This window comes from Podarcis gaigeae (assembly GCF_964106915.1).
Source record: "Podarcis gaigeae genome assembly, chromosome: 6".
Taxonomy (NCBI): Eukaryota; Metazoa; Chordata; class Lepidosauria; order Squamata; family Lacertidae; genus Podarcis; species Podarcis gaigeae.
Window position 1 is genome coordinate 82773587 of NC_139682.1, and position 20435 is coordinate 82794021.

Genomic DNA, 20435 nt, shown 5'->3' on the forward strand with positions numbered 1-20435 from the left:
AGGTTAGCTTATTGAACCAAGCCATTATGAGAGAGCAGCCATCAACAGTCTCCTTTCTCCGATTACGCTAATGCACGACCCAAATAGATACCTCCTTATTCTTCATTTATAGAATCTCAGGAAGGAAAGCCCAGACATTGCTAAAATCAGGAATTAGATCGCTACGTTTTCTATTAGGAGCAACCGGGATAAATTCAGCTGACTGAGAATGCTGTCGCCAACCCAAAGGCAAAAGAAAGACATGAACAGAGTGGTTGCTGTGCATGAATGCTGACAGACCCCTTTGGGGGCTTCACACTTTGGCTTGGCTATCATACAGTTGTAGAGGTGGAAGAAAACCTGAGGATTTTAAGCCAACCTCTGCTTAAAAACCTCCAAGGAAGGGAGAGTCCACAACCTCCAGAGGGAGACTGCTCCACTGTCAAACAGTTCTTACCATCAGCAAGTTCTTCCTGAAGTTTAGTCACAATCTCCTTTCTTGTAACTTCAAGCCATTGGTTCGGTTTCTACCCTCCAGAGCCAGAGAAAACAAGCTTGGTCCACCATCCACGTGACAGCATTTCAGATATTTGGAGATGGTGGTGCTGTGGGTTAAACCAGAGAGCCTAGGACTTGCCAATCATCAGAAGGTCAGCGGTTCGCATCCCCGCGACGTGGTGAGTTCCCTTTGCTCCTGCCCACCTAGCAGTTCAAAAGCACGTCAAAGTGCAAGCAGATAAATAGGTACCGCTCCGGCGGGAAGGTAAGCGGCATTTCCGTGCACTGCTCTGGTTCGCCATGCTGGCCACATGACCTGGAAGCTGTACTCCGGCTCCTTGGCCAATAAAGCGAGATGAGCACCACAACCCCAGAGTCGGTCACGACTGGACTTAATGGTCAGGGGTCCCTTTACCCCTGGGGTCATACCCAACTCCTTCAACTGCTCCTCATAAGGCTTAGCTTCCAGATCCTTCATCATCTTGGTCGTCCTTCTCTGCACACGTTCCAGCTTGCCAATATACTTCTGAAGCTGGACACAGTACTCCAGGTGTGGTCTGACCAAGGCAGAAAAGAGTAGATCTACTACTTCCCTTGATTGGGAGCCTAGAATAGCATTAGCGTATTTTTGCTGCGGCATCATACTGTTGAGCCAAATAATTATAGAATTGTAGAGTTGGTAGGTACCCTGTGATCATCTAGTCCAACCCTCTGCAATGCAGGAATATGCAGCTGTCCCATACAGGGACTGAACCTGCAACCTTGGCGTTATCAGCACCATGCTCAACCAACTGAGCTATGGAAAGTACACACTAAGCTTGTGATCTGATAAGAACCTTTCCACATATACTATCATTTTCTTGCTCAGAATTGTGTGCTAGCAAAACTAGTTGTTGACCAGAACCAAAAACACACAACTCATTTTCAGTAGCTTTGTGGGCTCACCTTTTACAGTGTTCAGATTCTCTGAAATTGTTGTGTCTGATCTGGCACCAACACTTTACTCTAACCACTGAGCATATGCGTATTTTGTCTACAATGCAAAATAAGTCTAAAATTCTGAACGAATCACGGTTGTATGACTGTCCTTTGATAGATATCTTGAGTGTTGTTAGTATAATTTATCAGGAGTGAGGGTGATGGCCTGTTCAGGATATTCCATTTCTTCTTGGTTTTCCTCCCCCTCAGTCAGTAGGTATTCCACGGCCATGGAGTGTTTGGGGTTTGCCCTCTTTAGGCGTTATTTTAAAGACTTTTTCCCCCATACAGTGGTACCTCAGGTGGTACCTTAATTCATTCCGGAGATTCGTTCTTAACCTGAAACTGTTCTTAACCTGAGGTATCACTTTAGCTAATGGGGCCTCCCGCTGCTGCCGCGCCACTGCCGGGCAATTTCTGTTCTCATCCTGAAGCAAAATTCTTAACCTGAGGTACTATTTCTGGGTTAACAGAGCATGTAACCTGAAGTGTCTGTAACCTGAAGTGTCTGTAACCTGAGGTACCACTGTAGTTATGCAAGTACCTCAGGGTTCCTCTGAGACTGATGATCGCTCCTTGTGTGTACAGTGCAACACTGATGACATAAAGACCAGCACCTAAGGAACTGCAATCTCTCTAAGTACATATGATTTATATAGAGAAAAAGAAATAACCAGAACTTTAATCTGGAGGAAAGTGCTTAATCACTAGTTGACTCTTGCCTGCATCCACTGAAAATAAGTCTGGAGGATCGTGACAAGCTGCTCATTTTGTGTGTCATATTTGAACTTGCTGCACATCTACATGAGCCCCTCTTGAGAACTGGCCTCTCTCCCTTCTATTAGAACTTGGGTAATAGTTTCTCTTTATTCATCCATTCGGTGACCTGAAGCCACAAACAGAAGCCTCCCAATGTTCCCAAAAATGTCAACAGAGCAATTGCTCATAAGGATTTATCTGGCTTTGGAGTGAGTGCACTGACCCTCTGTTATATATCACCTTGCAATTTTTCTCCATTTTGTCAACAAGAGGTTGCTTTGTTTGTAGAATAAAGGTAAGAGGATTGATTCAAACAAAAGAGTGCCAGCGACCTAGGGGAGTTAGACAGCGAGGAGAGTTTGGCTTCAGGGAGTGGAAAGCCCAGGGAATCGAGTTAGAAGAAAATACACATAACCGACACAGATTGTTGCCTCATGCAACTCGTTGAACAAACGAACAACCTAAACCAAAGAAGTCTGTAGACCAGCAAACGGTATCTAGAGACAGAAAGCCAGCAGGTGAGTGGGTGGCTTTTGCACTGACTATAGCATGTATGAATATTTGCCAGTTGAACAGAGTTTTAATTAAAAAAACTCCTTACTTTCAGGGAACAACACTGGGTGTCATCATGCCTAAGCTGGTGGATCAAAGGGAGAGGGTAGCTGTCAGGACTGCCGCTAGGTCCCAGCTCACAGAGGACCAATGCCCAGTGGATGTTATATACAAAAGTCTTTATTGAAGTTTAGTTTCCATTTCCAAGCTCTGGGCGCGCAGACCCACGTCTCGACGCTAGACCGGCTAAGTCCCTCTGACTCACTGCTCCACCCACACCAGTTTAAGATTCTAGCCCGGCTCCACCTCCTACGCTGTTCTTTCCTTCGCTGGGTCCTTCTGCCCTCTGGGGTTCCCTCCTTCCTGGACTCCTCTGACGCTGAGCCTCCTGAGTCTTGCCCCTCCCTCCGGCGGGCTTTAGGACCTGGCTCCCTTCCCGGGCTCCCCGCTGTGCCGCGCTCCTGTACATTTGAACTTGGCGCGCGCGCCCAGCCGGTGACTTTCCTTCTGACCGTTTCCCCGCTTCCTGATGTGGGCGTTGCCAAACCTGACTCCTCTCCTCCCTCTGGTGGTGAGGACACTGGTCCCGACTCCTGGGACTCCCCCTCCCCACTGCGCTCTGGTGGAGACGCTGGTCCTGATCTCCAACTGCTGCTCAGGGACTCCCCGCTGGCCCCTTCCTCCTGGGGCTTCCCCCCTGAAGCCCCCCTCACTCTGGCCACCGGCGCTCCCTTCTGTGAGTCCTCCGATTCGCTAGAGAGGCTTGTGGAATAACTCTGGCCACTGTCACTGCCTGCGCCCCCCTCGTACTCCTCCTCCTCACTCTCCATTTGCTCCCCCTCCTGTGTCTCTCCTTCTGAACCCCTGACAGTAGCTTAAACGGATTTTGAGGAGTTATTCCTTCTACCAGGGAACTCTTGAAACTGGGTGCAGATGTTCAGAACACTTTGTTAGAGATGGTTTGTCTCTGCTCCCTCAACAGAAAACTATAATTCCCAGGGTTCCCTTATGTTCTGATGCAAGTAAGAGAATGGGGATGAGATGAGGCTTCAAAAGGGAGGAGATGGTCCTGGTCCACCATGGGGTTTATATCTCTCACCCGTTGTTCTCCTGTAAGATCCCTTCATCTCCCACAAAGAAAAAAGCTTCATGGTGATAGAGAGTGGCTCCCTTATTCAAGGCTCCTCCAAGGACACCCCCCCCAGGTGTTAATGGCACACAACCCACCATTTCTTGCCAGGAATCATGGTTTTTTGGCATATCTGAACTTGCTGCAAAAGCTACATCAACACCTCTGTTGCCTAAATTGTGTAGCAATTTGGTAGTTCTACATCAGGCTTCTTCAACCTTGGCCCTCCAGATGTTTTGAGACTACAATTCCCATCATCCCTGACCACTGGTCCTGCTAGCTAGGGATCATGGGAGTCGTAGGCCAAAAACATCTGGAGGGACAAGGTTGAGGAAGCCTGCTCTACATCATTGGTAGGCAAACGAAAGCCTGGGGACCGGATCCGGCCCAATTGCCTTCTAAATGCGGCCCGCTGATGGTCCGGGAATCAGCGTGTTTTTACATGAGTAGAATGTGTCCTTTTATTTAAAATGCATCTCTGGGTTATTTGTGGGGCCTGCCTGGTGTTTTTACATGAGTAGAATGTGTGCTTTTATTTAAAATGCATCTCTGGGTTATTTGTGGGGCATAGGAATTCTTTCATTCTTATTTTTCCAAAATATTGTCTGGCCCCCACACAAGGTCTGAGTGGACCGGTCCCCTGCTGAAAAGGTTTGCTGACCCCTGTTCTACATAGTGCACATTTAAAAAAAAAATCTAGTTATCTTAAAGTTCTTACCTGATTAAGTTGGAGAATGCCCTAGCCCAGAACAGCCAACATGGTGTCTTCCATGAGTAGTTGAACTACAAGTCATATTACCTTTACCAGTGGCCATGCTGGTTGGGAATGATGGGAGTCGTAGATCACATCAAAAGCATACTTTTAAAACATACTGCATCACCTAAAGAATCCTGGGAACTGTAGTTTACCCCTCATGGAGCAACACTTTCCAGACACTTTCACAAACTACAGCTCCCAGGATTCTTTAACCATGTGCTTTAAATATATGGTGTAGATGATGCCAAAGTCCAAAAACTTCTGGGGAAAACCTTGGAATAACAGCTGGCTAAGAGCAGTCTATTACTGGTCGGTTGGTCTCTACTGGGGATAAACAGATGCACATACATCAAAACAGAGCGGAGCCCAGTGCCAAATGCATATATCATTTTAACTGCCATATCATACATCTGCAGCTTAATTGACTCAAATAGTTTTAGGCATGCAGTCTGCAACCATGAATATTAAAAAAAGCTGGCACATGCAACAGCAGGTGCAACTGCAAAGGGTGTTTAATAAATCAGTTCTTGGAAGGCACTGGATAGCTGGCTACTGTCTAACACTGTCTATTTCTTAAACCAGGGTAGTTGCCTTTTAAATTGTTGGTGCTTCTGTATGGAAAATTTCAAAGAAATATCCAGCTATGATTAAGCTTCTTGCCCACTCATTCCAATGGAACTGGGGGTGTGGAAAGGTGTGTGTGGGGGGGGTTGCTTTCAGTAGATTTTTGTTTAGTCATTTAGTCATGTCCCACTCTTCGTGACCCCATGGACCAGAGCACGCCAGGCACTCCTGTCTTCCACTGCCTCCCGCAGTTTGGTCAAACTCATGCTGGTAGTTTTGAGAACACTGTCCAACCGTCTCGTCCTCTGTCGTCCCCTTCTCCTTGTGCCCTCCATCTTTCCCAACATCAGGGTCTTTTCCAGGGAGTCTTCTCTTCTCTTGAGGTGGCCAAAGCATTTGAGCCTCATCTTCAGGATCTGTCCTTCCAGTGAGCACTCAGGGCTGATTTCCTGAAGAATGGATAGGTTTGATCTTCATGCAGTCAATGGGACTCTCAAGAGTCTCCTCCAGCACTATAATTCAAAAACATCAGTTCTTCGGCGATCAGCCTTCTTTGTGGTCCAGCTCTCACTTTCAGTAGATGCCTGCCAACAAATGGCAATGACTACTCACCACATCAAATGGGGGGCCCTTTTGTGTGGTCGCGTGCAGCCCCCCGGATCCCAGTGCGGCTCCCGGTAGTATGGGCTGGCTTCGCCCTCCCCAGGCTGGATACCTGGAGGTCTCCGCCTACCTCAGCCAATTGCCCAATTCTGCCTGGGGAAGCACTGCCAAGGGAATCGGCCAGGTAGGGGGAGGGACCACCCTGCCCACAGAACAGAAGGTGAATCTTACCTGCGAAGCATCAGTTGGCTCCAGAGCTTCTCCCACCCTCCCCTTCCTCAGTTAAGCCTTCTTTTGCAGGTTAACCTCTTCTCCACAGGTACATGGGCGCTGCTACATCAGGGGCGCTGTTGAAGGGCCGGAAAGGAATTTTCCTGCATTGACAGGTTTTGCCTTTCCCGTAGCAAAACACCACAACTTTGGTGGTTTCAGGCCTTGGGCAGAATCCTTTGGTCTATCTTTCTAAATGGGGGGGGGGGGAGCCTGAAACGGTGACCCACACCCCCATTGTGGCGGTGATTTCAGGGTTCCCTGTTAAATGGGTCTTGAGGGGAGGCATTGACCATACGCTGAGAGGTTGTCATTGCTCTCCCCTTTTGATGGCGGTGAAATGGGGGGCAGGCTCTCTGCTTGAACATATGTTCTCCAGAGCCATCCTAATCCCCACACATTCTGGATAACCCTGATGTCTCCCAGATCCCCAGCTGTGGACTGGGAAGGATAAACGCCCAATGCCTGAGCCAAGGCATCTGAAACGTAATAAAGTTGTGGCCAATTTTAATCCCATAGCACGTTGTCTTGAGTATTTATTCCACTCGGGGGTCGCCTGGGGTTGGGAGGACTCTGTCTGTCCATGCAATGCTATACAGTGGTACCTTGGGTTACAGATGCTTCAGGTTACAGACTCCGCTAACCCAGAAATAGTACTTCGGGTTAAGAACTTTGCTTCAGGATGAGAACAGAAATTGTGCGGTGGTGGCGGGAGGCCCCATTAGCTAAAGTGGTGCTTCAGGTCAAGAACAGTTTCAGGTTAAGAACAGACCTCCAGAACAAATTAAGTTCTTAACCTGAGGTACCACTATATCTATAATACGGCATTCAACTTTGCAGTGCTTGCCCCTGCAGGTTACCATAAACACAACAACCCTAGGAGGAAACAGAAGCGCTGAGATCCACCTGACATGGGGAGGCGGGAGTTTGTCACATGTGTGACATCACACACATCAGGAGGAGGCTACAAGGCCTAGTGGGGACCTCGGCCAGCAGGCCCTCCACCACTGACCCTCAGGATGGGGGGTGGGTGTCAACCCTATCCCCACATACTTCCAGAGGAGGGCTGAGGTGTTCCCAGTCCCATAGCATTGGCGCCTATGGGAGGAAATGTTTGTCACTTCCAGCCACCCTATGGTCATTTGTACAGAAACTTTAATGCACTCAATTCTCTCACTGTGTAAGAAACCATATAAAGTTCTAGTTCTCCCATCCTTCCATTCTGCTTCCTCCAGCACTGACGGAATCTGACCTGGTTGCCTGTGCCTTTGAAGTCTACATTTGATAGGGATGCGGGTGGCACTGTGGTCTAAACCACTCAGCCTCTTGGGCTTGCCAATCGGAAGGTCAGCGGTTCAAATCCCTGCGACGGAGTGAGCTCCCGTTGCTCTGTCCCAGCTCCTCCCAACCTTGCAGTTTGAAAGCACACCAGTGCCAGTAGATAAATAGGTACTGCTGCGGCGGGAAGGTAAACAGCATTTCTATGCACTCTGACACTCGTCACGGTCCTCCATGCACTAGTAGCATTTTAGTCCTGCTGGACACATGACCTGGAAAGCTGTCTGTGGACAAACGCTGGCTCCCTCGCCCTGAAAGCGAGATGAGCGCTGCAACCCCATAGTCGCCTTTGACTGGACTTAATGGTCCAGGGGTCCTTTACTTTTACCTTTTTTACCACATTTGATCTTATATTCAGCTTCATCAACTGTTCACTAAGAAACCCATCGTTTTGCACATGCAAGGCAGGTTCAAGGCCGTTGCTGCAACTTAAAATTTACCACAAGCTTAATTGTTTGCTTGGTTTTTTTACTGCTTGCATCTTTATTACTGTGTTCCAATAAACTGGATTTACCTATACTTTGATTTCAACATCTTGCAATGCATATTCCTTAGCACTCATAACACTTCTTATATTGTGAGCCAAAAAAGAAAAAAAGAAAAGCTTCGCTTCCAGGATATTAAATGAATAACTAAGTTTGAAAATAATAAAATGTAAGTACTTTGTTGAATAGAATTCCTACAGGGTTTAATAGTTCCTCTATAAAAATTTTAGCAGTGCGCTGGGAAAGGCACCAACATAGCGTTCCTTATTTTTTCAATCATAATTAAATCTTTAATAATGTATTAGGAAACTACCAGTCATTGACTTGTCAAATAGCCTAAAGTAGATGAAGGCAGAATTGGATAAATCTGTTTTGGAGTCTGATGCCTCTTGCATTCTTAAATGTGCAATCCTGCATACTTACTACCTAGTATGAATACATTTTCCCAACTACTACTATTATTACTACATTTATTACCTATCCTTCACCAGGGCGGGTTACAACAATTTAAAATTCAGAATTAAAAACAGATTAAAAAAATTACAGTCACGGGAATGGGTGATCTCAGGTATCAAATGTCAGGGTAAAGAGGTGTTATTTATTAAGAAAGGGCTGGTTCATCTACACAGATCCATAACATGCTATCTGTAGCACCAAGTGATTACTGCTTGTCTATGTATGATTTATTTAGTTTTTTAAAGGTAAAGGACCCCTGGACGGTTAAGTGCAGTCAAAGGAGACTATGGGGTTTCGGCGCTCATCTCGCTTTCAGGCCGAGGGAGCCAGCGTTTGTCCACAGACAGTTTTCTGTGGCCAGCAGGGATAAAACACTTCTGGTGCAACAGAACACGATGATGGAAACTAGAGTGCAGGGAAATGCTGTTTATCTTCCCACCGCAGTGGTACCTATTTATCTACTTGAAATGGCGTGCTTTCAAAGTGCTAGGTTGGCAGGACCTGGGACAGAGCAACGGGAGCTCACCCACTATTATGAGTGGGATCTGCAACCTTCTACTTGAGGTACCTATCATGTTCAACATGCCAGCCAGCCATGACCATCCCCAAAGTGCTCCATTCTACTCCACTCCTGATTTTCTATCTGTTTTCAGTCGACAGCTAATATTATATGCCTATGACTATGTTCCATTCTCACTGAGCTTCTTAAAAAATTGGAAGGGATGCCCCATTAGGTTTTATTTTTAAAGAAAATTTTTCTTTTGTGCATTCTTTGAGCTTTTCTAAGCATAATGATACTTCCCTCTTCTTTCTCTAAGGTCCTGTTCTGTCTCCTGTCAGCGGTCACCAAAGCTTGATATTATATTTAATGTTCCACTTTTCTGTTTGGGTGGGGCTAGCCTAAAATAGCATATTCAACTATACAAGATATGTATAGTTCACAAAATGAACACTAAAAAGAATAAAATTTGTAACATTAAAATAATAGATTTGCAAAGCAGCCAATAATAACAATTTAAGCATGCTGGGATTTAATAACAAAACTGTGGTAGGTGCCTAAAAACTAAAATGAATGGGATTTCATACCTTGAGAGAGAGGGCATTCCAATGCTTGGTGCCAGCACTGAAAAGTCCTTGCCGTGCCACTTTGACATTAGTTCCATATCATTACTGTATTTTAAAAATAATAATCTTAATATAAATATTCATATAAAAGGTCATCTCTTCAATATTGCACTGGAACAGAACTAAGAATTCTGATCACCAGTCAGTTGACAATCTGATGCCACAATACAGACTAATTTCCAAAATGTTCTGAGAAGACATGGATCCTCAAAGAATTCATGCCACAAATAGATTTTTCACATACATATCAACACAAATTTTCTGATAAACAGTATTTTTTTCCACACATTCATTGACTACTTAAGCCAGGCATGGCCAAACTTGGCCCTCCAGATGTTTTGGGACTACAACTCCCATCATCCCTAGCTAACAGGACCAGTGGTCAGGGATGATGGGAATTGTAGTCCCAAAGCATCTGGAGGGCCAGGTTTGGCCATGCCTGACTTAAGCTATCAAACATATAGTTATCAAGCTTCATGCCATTTTCTGGTGTTAAGACTGTCAAGAGGGGCACCTATTGGTAGACCCACCATCTTCAGAACTTGGGTGGTGGCCCAAAAGAGGGCATTCTCTGTGGTATCCCCTAAGCAGTGGGATTTCCTCCCCACAAACACTGTCAGGGGCAGCACATCCAATTTGACCAGGCGTGCTCCCTTTGCCAATGCCAAAGAAGCAAAATCTGCATTGGCTCTGATTTCCAGTTGGCAAGATCTCACCAAAATCTGGTGAGATTTCACATGATCTTGACAGAAATCAGCACTGATTCACACCCGCTTCATGAGTGGGCTGGCCGGCTCACTGTGTAGTTTTTTTTGGGGGGGGGGGTTGCCAGATGCTGAAGACACACTTCTTTACCCTGGCCTTTGAAACCTGAAATATATAGGCGGCAAGCGTTTTGCACAGCGGTTCCATTCCTGACCCCCATGCACATCAGTGGAACACAGATAAGCCCACTTCTTTCACCCCTGCCTCACGGTTACTGCCTGTATGTTTCAAGACCCATCCTATTTGTTTTGTTGTAATCCAAGGGGACGCAGGTGGCGCTGTGGGTTAAACCACAGAGCCTAGGACTTGCCGATCAGAAGGTCGGCGGTTCGAATCCCCGCAACGGGGTGAGCTCTCATTCGGTCCCAGCTCCTGCCAACCTAGCAGTTCGAAAGTACGTCAAAGTGCAAGTAGATAAATAGGTACCGCTCTGGCAGGAAGGTAAACGGCGTTTCTGTGTGCTGCTCTGGTTCGCCAGAAGCGGCTTAGTCATACTGGCCACATGACCCGGAAGCTGTACGCCGGCTCCCTCGGCCAATAAAGTGAGATGACCCAGAGTCGGTCACGACTGGACCTAATGGTCAGGGGTCCCTTTACCTTTACCTTAATCCATTTTAACTGTTTTTAATATTGTATTTGTAAATTGGTGTAACCAGCTCTGGTACCGCAAAATGAGGGTGGTAAAAAAATCTAATAAACTTTGGCAATAAAGGTGCATTGTGGCCAAACTGAAGAGCTAGGATTCGGCCTAAGCTGTCAAAATGTTTGCTGTAAATCACAAATAACAGCCGTTTTTGTTTTTAAAAAAATAATTTAACTAAAATGTATTAAATCCCTATAATCACTTTGATCCCAGAAATATAATTTTGCACTTTGCACGAAGAAATGGCTGCCTTTCTGGGGAAAGGCTAAGGAAGGGGGAGGCTGGAGCAGAACACTGGTTTATGGGTAAAGCCATGACAGAATCTGGCAGATTGGGGGGGGGGGTTTGGGAAACACTGAGCAGAGCATGTCAAGATCTGCTGGATCATGAGGAAGGCCTAGCTGACTTTGGAATTCACTGGCTTTTCAGACACCAGCACTTTTAATTTTAAGTGATCAAATTTTAATTGATCAGACCAGCAAAACACCCACTGATGGGTAATCTGACCAGGTGGACATGGACAGCTTATTATTTCAGCTTCAAATTCCTAGAAGAGTTAAGTCTCTCATGTCTTAGTGCTGCTTGGCTCATACATTATCAATTTGTTAACCAGTGTCAGCCTTTACATCACATAAGGGGGTTTGCCAACTGCTGTATATACAGTTATTTTGTAACATAAACCGGTATATAACCTGCAACACAATTATTCATTTTAAAAGGTCTATTAATCATTATAGTTTGTCATTTCGAGTGCGCCATGGTCCTCTATTCATTTTTCAAGTTACTTTTTCCTTTGTCAAATATGCATTAAGAATGTTTCACTGTCACACAAGTTTGCTACAAAGCCAGCACAATCCTTTCTCTTGTTTATTTATCAGACTTAATGTAATGGGATCCCTTGACAAGTACATAGATGAAGAAGTAAGAGCCAATTTCAGAATACTAAAATCAGGAGCACCAAATGAGACTTTGGGAACCAGCACTTTCCCCCTTCCCTTCTATTCCGGTGTATCTTTTTGAACAAAAACTTTTAGGCCAGGGTCCAGCATGAATAAATCACTGCCTCCGTTCCATGTTCCTCCATTATTGATTAACCGGAAATGTGCTCTGAAGCTCACTATGTATGCAGACCCTCCAAGTGTCCCTATTTTCCAAGGACAGTTCCGGATTTATACAGTGGAACCTCGGTTTTTTAACGTAATCCGTTCCGGACGTCCGTTCAACTTCCAAAAGCTTTGAAAACCGAGGATCAAAGGGACGCCAGCAGGTTCAATGTGGAAAATTGAGAAACACACCTTGGAAACTGTTTGACTTCCAAGGCGCATTCAGAAACAGAAGCATTCACTTCTGGGTTTTCGGCATAGAGCTTCTGAAACGTTTGGTAGCCGAGATGTCCGAAAACTGAGGTGTAACTGTAAAAGCTGTCCTGGTTTCTGATTTGACCCCAGAATGTCCCGCTTTTTCCTTAGGACATCCTTACTTTCATCAGAGGAATGTTGGAGGGTATGGAGTTATCCAACCCCCGAGGTGTCTGAAGGCAATCCTTCTGAGCACAATTCAAAGTGATGGTGTTGACCTTTAAAGCCCTAAACAGCCTTGGCCCAGTATACCTGAAGGAACATCTCCACCCTCATTGTTCAGCCCGGACACTGAGGTCCAGTTCCAAGGGCCTTCTGGTGGCTCCCTCACTGCGAGAAGTGAGGTTACAGGGAACCAGGCAGAGGGCCTTCTCGGTAGTGGCACCCACCCTGTGGAATGACCTCCCATCAGGTGTCAAAGAGATAAATAACTACCTGACGTTTAGAAGACATCTGAAGGCAGCCCTTTTAATGATTGATGTTTTAGTGTATTTTCAATCTCTGTTGGAAGCCACCCAGAGTGGCTGGGGAAACCCAGCCAGATGGGTGGGGTACAAATTAATAATAACAATGGGAAGTTTTGTTTAATGTTTAATGTTTGATTATGTGTTTTTATATATGTTGGAAAATGTCCAGAGTGGTTGATCAACAGTGGTATTCTCTTCCTCTCAGTCATCACTAAAACCTAAGGTCAAACTGGACTTAGCATTAAGGATCCGCTTGGTCCTTGAGGTCTCTTTGTTTCTAATTAACTAACGAGCAGCTGGATGGGGAAATCTAGATCAGGGCCACAGCATGAGGGAGAAGGGATTTAACAAGCATCGAATTGCCCTGACAGCTGTTACTACTTATTAGCAATATGGCCATCTTTCTTTCCAGGACACATAGGGTGTGTTGTGAGGAGATCTAGGCTGGGATGTCTCCCGCGTTCTCGGATGTCAGTCTGAATTACCCACTCTGCCCCAAAAGTTCCACTTAGTAAACACAGCAGTAAATAAACTAGCAAGGGCTTAACTTTGCCAATGCCTGAACCTTTGCATCTTCCAGAAGTAATGAAGTATTTGTTTTGTTTTGTTTTAATTCCAATTTGCAATTTGGTAGCCAAATATTAGACACTGTATCTTCACTCACTGCAATCATGTATGCTGGCCTGCGCTATGCAAGACAGTAATCAGCTAGTTGGCATATTTTGGGAGGATTGAATAAAAATGTTTTCACAGAACTAAATCATGATAGATAGATATAGATACATAGATAGATAGATGATAGATAGATGATAGATAGATGATAGATAGATAGATGATAGATAGATAGATGATAGATAGATAGATAGATAGATAGATAGATAGATAGATGATAGATAGATAGATAGATATAGATACATAGATAGACGGTTAAGTCCAGTCAAAGGCAACTCTGGGATTGCGGCGCTCATCTCGCTTTCAGGCCAAGGGAGCCAGCGTTTGTTCACAGACAGCTTTCCGGCTTATGTGGCCAGCAGGAATAAACCGCTTCTGGTGCAATGGGACACCATGATGGAAGCCACAGCACACGGAAACACTGTTTACCTTCCTGCCACAGCAGTACCTATTTATCTACTTGCACCGGCATGCTTTCAAACTGCTGGTTAGCAAGAGCTGGGACAGAGCAACGGGACCTCACTCCATTGCAGGGATTCTAACAGCTAACCTTCCGATTGGCAAGCCCAAGAGGCTCAGTGGTTTAGACCACAGCGCCACCCACATCCCTGATAGACATATAAAACAGGGTGAAGCTATATAGTAATATGCAAGTAGAAGGAACTGATGAAAACCCATGAAAACAGTAGGCCTTTAATGACACTCAGGCATCTTTATAGAAATATTTTTTACTCACACCAGTGTGGCTTTTGACTCCCAGTTGGCAGAAGCAAAGCCCAGTTTTGTGAGTTGGCTGAACACATCTACTATCCCCAGAGCATTTTCAAGCCCCACAAAATATTGGGGTAAGGGTAAAGGTAAAGGGGACCCCTGACCATTAGACCGACTCTGGGGTTGCGGCTCTCATCTCGCTTTATTGGCCAAGGGAGCCAGCGTACAGCTTCTGGGTCATGTGGCCAGCATGACTAAGCCGCTTCTGGTGAACCAGAGCAGTGCACAGAAACACCATTTACCTTCCCACTGGAGCGGTACCTATTTATCTACTTGCACTTTGACATGCTTTCGAACTGCTAGGTTGGCAGGAGCAGGGACCGAGCAACGGGAGCTCACCCCGTTGCGGGGATTTGAACCGCCGACCTTCTGATCGGCAAGTCCTAGACTCTGTGGTTTAACCCACAGCGCCACCCGCATCCCTAAATATTAGGGTAGGGCAGCTCAAAAAAATATTGAATCCATTTTATGTGGATCAATATTTAAAAATACTAGCAAGAGACTCATCCAATTGTGGGAATGTTTGCAGGCCTGCCAAGTGTCCTTATTTTCCAGGAGTCTCCCTGATTTAGAGAAGCCATCCCGGTTTCTGGTTTGATCCCAGAATGCCCTACTTTTCCTTACGATGTCCCTATTTTCATTGGAGAAAAGTTGGAGGGTACGTGTTTGTGTTTTGCCACATGACTCGGCTAAAAATTTAGCACCCAGGGATTTCAAGATATTCAAGGGGGGACAGGGAGTTTACCTCATACATCATCCCCAATTAATCCCTGTTTTCGCTAATTGACATGTTTCTCTGTACTTCTTCCATAGACTCAAGTCTAAAGCCTAGTGCTCAACTTGAGGCAGGAATCAGTAGGATAATTCCTGCAATGTGAAAAAGGAATAATGGATCAGAATCTGCCTTTGCAACAGGATAGGTGCATCATCACATATTGATATTTGGGATAGAGACTTCTAAAGTTTCCACAAAGGTTTGGGCTCCGGCACCTTTCATTTGGGAAATCACACCGTATTGGCCGCATTACCTGAATCTGTGTCAATAGAATTTACTTCTACATAGGTGTGCTTTGCAAAGCAACCCAATATGCATTGAAAAAGTCATTAGGCAGTAATGTCCTATGAGACAGGCCTATTGACAGTGTTATCCCTCTCAGCATTCCATTAATATAATAAGAGCTCTATTTGAGATTCACTGGCAGAAGCCAACATTTCCCCCTTCTATAAGTGGATCTCAACATTTACCCAACTATATCGTTAATTTTTCATATCTGCCAAGCAGTGTTTGCATCCAATTTAGACACATGCTAAGAATTTTATTTGTGGTTATACAATTTCTGTCTACCACCTGCCTCATTCCATTTGTCCACACCAATATGCCTGTCTTGCCCTTTTTCACAGACATATGTGAGCAGTAGCCACAATTAGCAACATTTGAAACACATTATATATACTATTTGGGACGTGGGTGGCGCTGTGCATTAAACCACAGAGCCTAGGACTTGCCGATCAGAAGGTCGGCGGTTTGAATCCCCGTGACGGGGTGAGTTCCCATTGCTCGGTCCCTGCTCCTGCCAACCTAGCAGTACGAAAGCACATCAAAGTGCAAGTAGATAAATAGGTACCGCTCCGGCGGGAAGGTAAACGACGTTTCCGTGCACTGCTCTGGTTCGCCAGAAGCGGCTTAGTCATGCTGGCCACATGACCCGGAAGCTGTACGCCAGCTCCCTCAGCCGGTAAAGCGAGATGAGCGCCGCAACCCCAGAGTCGGTCACGACTGGACCTAATGGTCAGGGGTCCCTTTACCTTTGTATATAATATTTAGTGCAAATCTTAAGCTAGGGTTCATCCAAGAGAAGTACAGATACATATATTACTATAATATACATGCATAGCTACATATAGCCATTTCCTATATTCTCTTACTTGCATATATCTCAACATTAAAATAATTTTGCAATAATGATTCGTGACTGTCAGGAAAGAAATACTACTGTACTTTTATTTTTTAGACGTGAAGTGCAGACATAGACTTATGTGCTGAGTCCAGTAACACAGATTGGTGCAGATTGGTACTAAAGAGCTAAGAATTTGTGCTTGAAATGTTTTTGTTTTTTCAGAACTTGAATATACAATAGAACTTTCCCTGAAATGCTAGGGTTTATTATTATTATTATTTCTAGAGATCAGGGGATAGGTGGGAAGACTGGAACTTTAAAAGAGGACTTTCCTCACCAAATGCTATAGTGCATCGACAATTTGTTCCTTGTGATCTATTGCATTTTTGAATTTCAGGTTCTAATCTTTTTTGTCGGGCATAATTTCACAGAACTTGGCTGTAAATAGGTTCTGCTTTCAGTTTGTGAGTTTGCAAACTGCTAGTGGGTTTTTCTTTTGTGAACTGGGCTTTCTCTGTGGGTGTGCTTTAAGGCAACACTTGGACAGAGTCTATTAATAAGCTTCATGAGAGCTAATTGTTAGAAGATTTTTATTTATTTATTTTTTTGATACAGGACTTACCTGGGAGCAACTGAATAAGGAAAACTGATCAGAAATGAGAATACAGGGCATATCTCCCTTCTACTCCATCCCCCAAACTCACGTAATTCAGGTCTGCAGCTGTAATAAGGAACAAAGGGGACAGACTGAGTGTAATGAGCATTCAAACTTTACATTTTGGGTGCCTTTTACGGGATCGTGCACATGGTGCTACATTTCCCAGGGATCTTACTAGCAAACAGGGGCTGGCCTGCCTCTCAGTGTTATTATTTGGAGGTTCATGCCCAACCTCAGTAGTCAAGTTTCATTGCTGAGAGGTGAAGCCAGGCCCATTTATGTATAGGGGGTGGAGCCGACAATAGCCAAGCAGTTGGCTCTGGAGATTTACCCTCCCTTAGTTTAATGTTTTCTGGTTTGCAGGTTAACTTTTTCTTCTTGTTTAGCAGGCACTGCTATGGTCTTTGACTGGTTGCTGTTGAAGGACCAGGAAGAAATTTTCCTTCACCAGCAGGTTCAGTGGTGGAGCTTCATGCTCCGGCACTGGGGGGCAGAGAGCAGGCGGAGGAGGGGCTAGCACATGTCCCAGGGGTGTAGCGTGCTGCCTGCAGGGGCGTGCCTGCATAGCGCCCAGCACAATGGGGTTATATATATGGGTGTCACTGGCCATACACTGAAAGGTCAGTGAACTACCCTGCGTGTGGAGATATGGGCTGGGCTTCCTGCTACACTTATGTCTCACAGTGCACCCCCCATATCCCATTTACCCTGATGTGCCCCAGTTCCCCCAGCTGGAGGGCTGGGAGGGGTACACGCCCAAGGCCTAAGCCAAGGTCTTCCTACATTTGGAAGTTTAATAAAGTTGTGGCCTAATTTTAATTCCATATAACATGGTCAGAGTCTTTATTCCTTTCTTATGATCCCTGGGGGCTGGGGCTTTCGCGGCCTGGTCACGCAAAGAACCTGAAAGGGAAAAAGTCTTCTTAGGGAGCTGCATCTCCCCAGAGACCTGATGTAGATTTGGCTGACTTCTGACAGTGTGCAAAGATGTGTCTCCATCTGTGTTCAACTTGAAAATGTGCAGATAAGCACAAAGCGTGTTCTGCTTCATGGAGAGCACGTGTTACAGTGGGGACTAGCAAGACACCCACTGTTGCTGGGCGGGAAAAGAGTTTGGCCACCATTATCATGGAGCTTCCTGTTGCTGGGGAGATTTATATGTTGCCATTTCGTGATTGACAGCCATAGCCTTTAAATACCCTGCGCGCAGCGTTGAGCTTCCTCTTTTCACTGCGCGCATCGGATCACCCACCCTCCCTCCCGATTTTCAGATTATTCGCTTGACCTTGCTATGCCTGTCATGGGGTCGTCTGCTTTGGAGCGGGGGCCTGGTAGGAATTTTGTCCATTTGGCTGATTGGCTGGTGCCATTTGGTTTTTGCCTACTGCGTAGCAAATCATCACAACTTGTAAGGTTGCGGTTAGGCATTGGTTTAGGAATTGGTTGGTGGAGGGGTATGGATTGGCTGTGCCTGCCCCTCCCAAATGCTGCTGCTGCAAGTGTTTTCCATTAAAGGAACCCAGGGGCTCGTCATGGTTTTGTCTGAAACCCCCTGGCAAGGGGCTAGGGCCACACAAGTCCCTGGGAGCATTTGGGGAGAGGTGAGGCATGGTTCCCAGTCCGGTCTCTCTCCCCAAAATGTTTTCCCTTTCTGACTTTGCAGGCGTGCGAATGTCAGTCTGTCCCTGTGTGGGGTCAGATAGTCGCAACCAATGCCTAAGCCACCACTCACATTGCTTGTAATTTTATTAAACTTGTGGCCAAAATTATGCCAAAAACCTTAAACTAAAATCATGTGTCAATTGTGTTTTATTGGGGGGTGTCTTGGGGACCTCGACAAGCAAACATTCTAAACCGCTACAAACCTCCAGCGACCTCCTTCCAAAGAAAATCAAAATGGGGCAAACCCCACAAGCCTGGACTCAGAGAAGTGGGGAGAGCAGGAGATTGTCAATAATAAAGATATGCTGGCGTGTCTCTTTGTTAAAACAACTTTGATAGTCTGGATAGCCTCCCATATAGTTCTGTGGTTAGATACCAGAATAGGGAGAAGGGAAGATACAGCCAAATATGCAGACACAAGCTTGGTTACAAAAAAAAGTAATAAACCTATAAGTGCTACAGAGCAATCACACTGACTTGATTCTCATAAACAAAGGGATATATTAGGCTGAGTGCTGCAGTGCTAACAGCTGCGTTCAGTAGCCCTAGCCAAAGGATGCCCAGTGATAAGGAAAAAGTCAATGTACCCACGCTGAATGCAAGCAGATCTCTCTCTCTCTCTCTCTCTCTCTCCCTCTCTCTCTCTCTCTTGCTTGAAGCCAACATTATGCAGCTGGCGATTCCATCTGTCCCTTTCCATTCCCAGCCAAAACCATTGGGCTTCCTATTGGACAAAGGTAAGGAAATCAATAAGGGCTGAGGATCTTGGAGGTAGAAGTTGCTAATGGCACTCAGCTTGGCACACAGAAACAGTGAGATTCGGTCCTGTAAATGCAGCTTAGATTTTTATTTTTATTTTAATCTTCTTCTAGCCCGCCACCCTTGCCTTTGTCTTTTTCCAGGCCGAACAAAAGAACAGCACAAAACTCTAAAAAGGCCTAGCCATTTAATCCTGGATCTGGTCATGTTTCCAGAGGTGCTTGTTGTGTTTTGGCAGACTGAAATCTAGAGAAGGCATAAATCATGCCTGTTGTCATCAATCAAGCTGGTCATAAAGTGAAAAAGTTGAGACCCCACACACATTTTAAAAAGGCCAATAAAATACATAGTTTTAGGCTGCATACACGTGGCATTTTATTCTAGAAGCAACGGAAGCCGAGATCTTGTTTTTTCCTACTTTCTCCACACAAAATCTTGATCTGTTGCCTATGTTTTGCCCCTGAAAAGTGCTTCTTGAGAAACTGGCTTCATTTTGAAAATAAAAGCTTGTCGCAGATTGATTCTATGTTATGCCACAGTGTGTCCATTTGAATTCAGTGGCCTTAGCAGGTTATCTGTGTGTCTACTCCATCCATAATGTGGCAACTAAATTGGTGACTGGGAGCAGCCGCCGAGACCATATAACACCGGTCCTGAAAGACCGACATTGGCTCCCAGTACATTTCCGAGCACAATTCAAAGTGTTGGTGCTGACCTTTAAAGCCCTAAACAGCCTTGGCCCAGTATACCTGAAGGAGCATCTCCACCTCCATCATTCTGCCCGGACACTGAGGTCCAGCTCCAAGGGCCTTCTGGCAGTTCCCTCACTGTGAGACGCAAAGCTATAGGGAACCAGGCAGAGGGCTTCTCAGTAGTGGCACCCACCCTGTGGAGCATCCTCCCACCAGATGTCAAAGAGATAAACAACTACCTGACATTTAGAAAACATCTGAAGGCAGCTCTGTTTAGGGAAGTTTTTAATGTGTGACATTTTAATGTATTTTTAATCTTTGTTGGAAGCAGCTTAGAGTGGCTGGGGAAACCCAGCCGGATGGACAGGGTACAAATAATAAATTATTTTTTTATTTTTTATTATTATTATTATTATTATTATTATTATTATTATTATTATTATATCTATTGTCCAGGTGTTAACATCTGATGAGCAACTTCAAGCCCCCTCCTGATCTTTGGGTTAACTTTGGACTGAACAGCCCTTCAAAATAGAGAAGACTGTCCTCTGTAAAGTAGGACACATAATTACCCCACTTGGTGCAATATGTTTTTCA

At 45.3% G+C, this 20435-nt stretch overlaps 1 long non-coding RNA gene across 1 annotated transcript in view; it reads left to right on the forward strand.

The window, feature by feature from the left end:
- The first annotated feature begins 10662 nt into the window (after positions 1–10662).
- The window catches only part of LOC310847534, a 603822-nt gene continuing 594049 nt past the window's right edge, over positions 10663–20435 (forward strand). Inside the window, exon 1 of the long non-coding RNA XR_014565870.1 lies at positions 10663–10714. This is a non-coding gene — a long non-coding RNA (uncharacterized lncRNA). The remainder of the gene's footprint in view (positions 10715–20435) is intronic.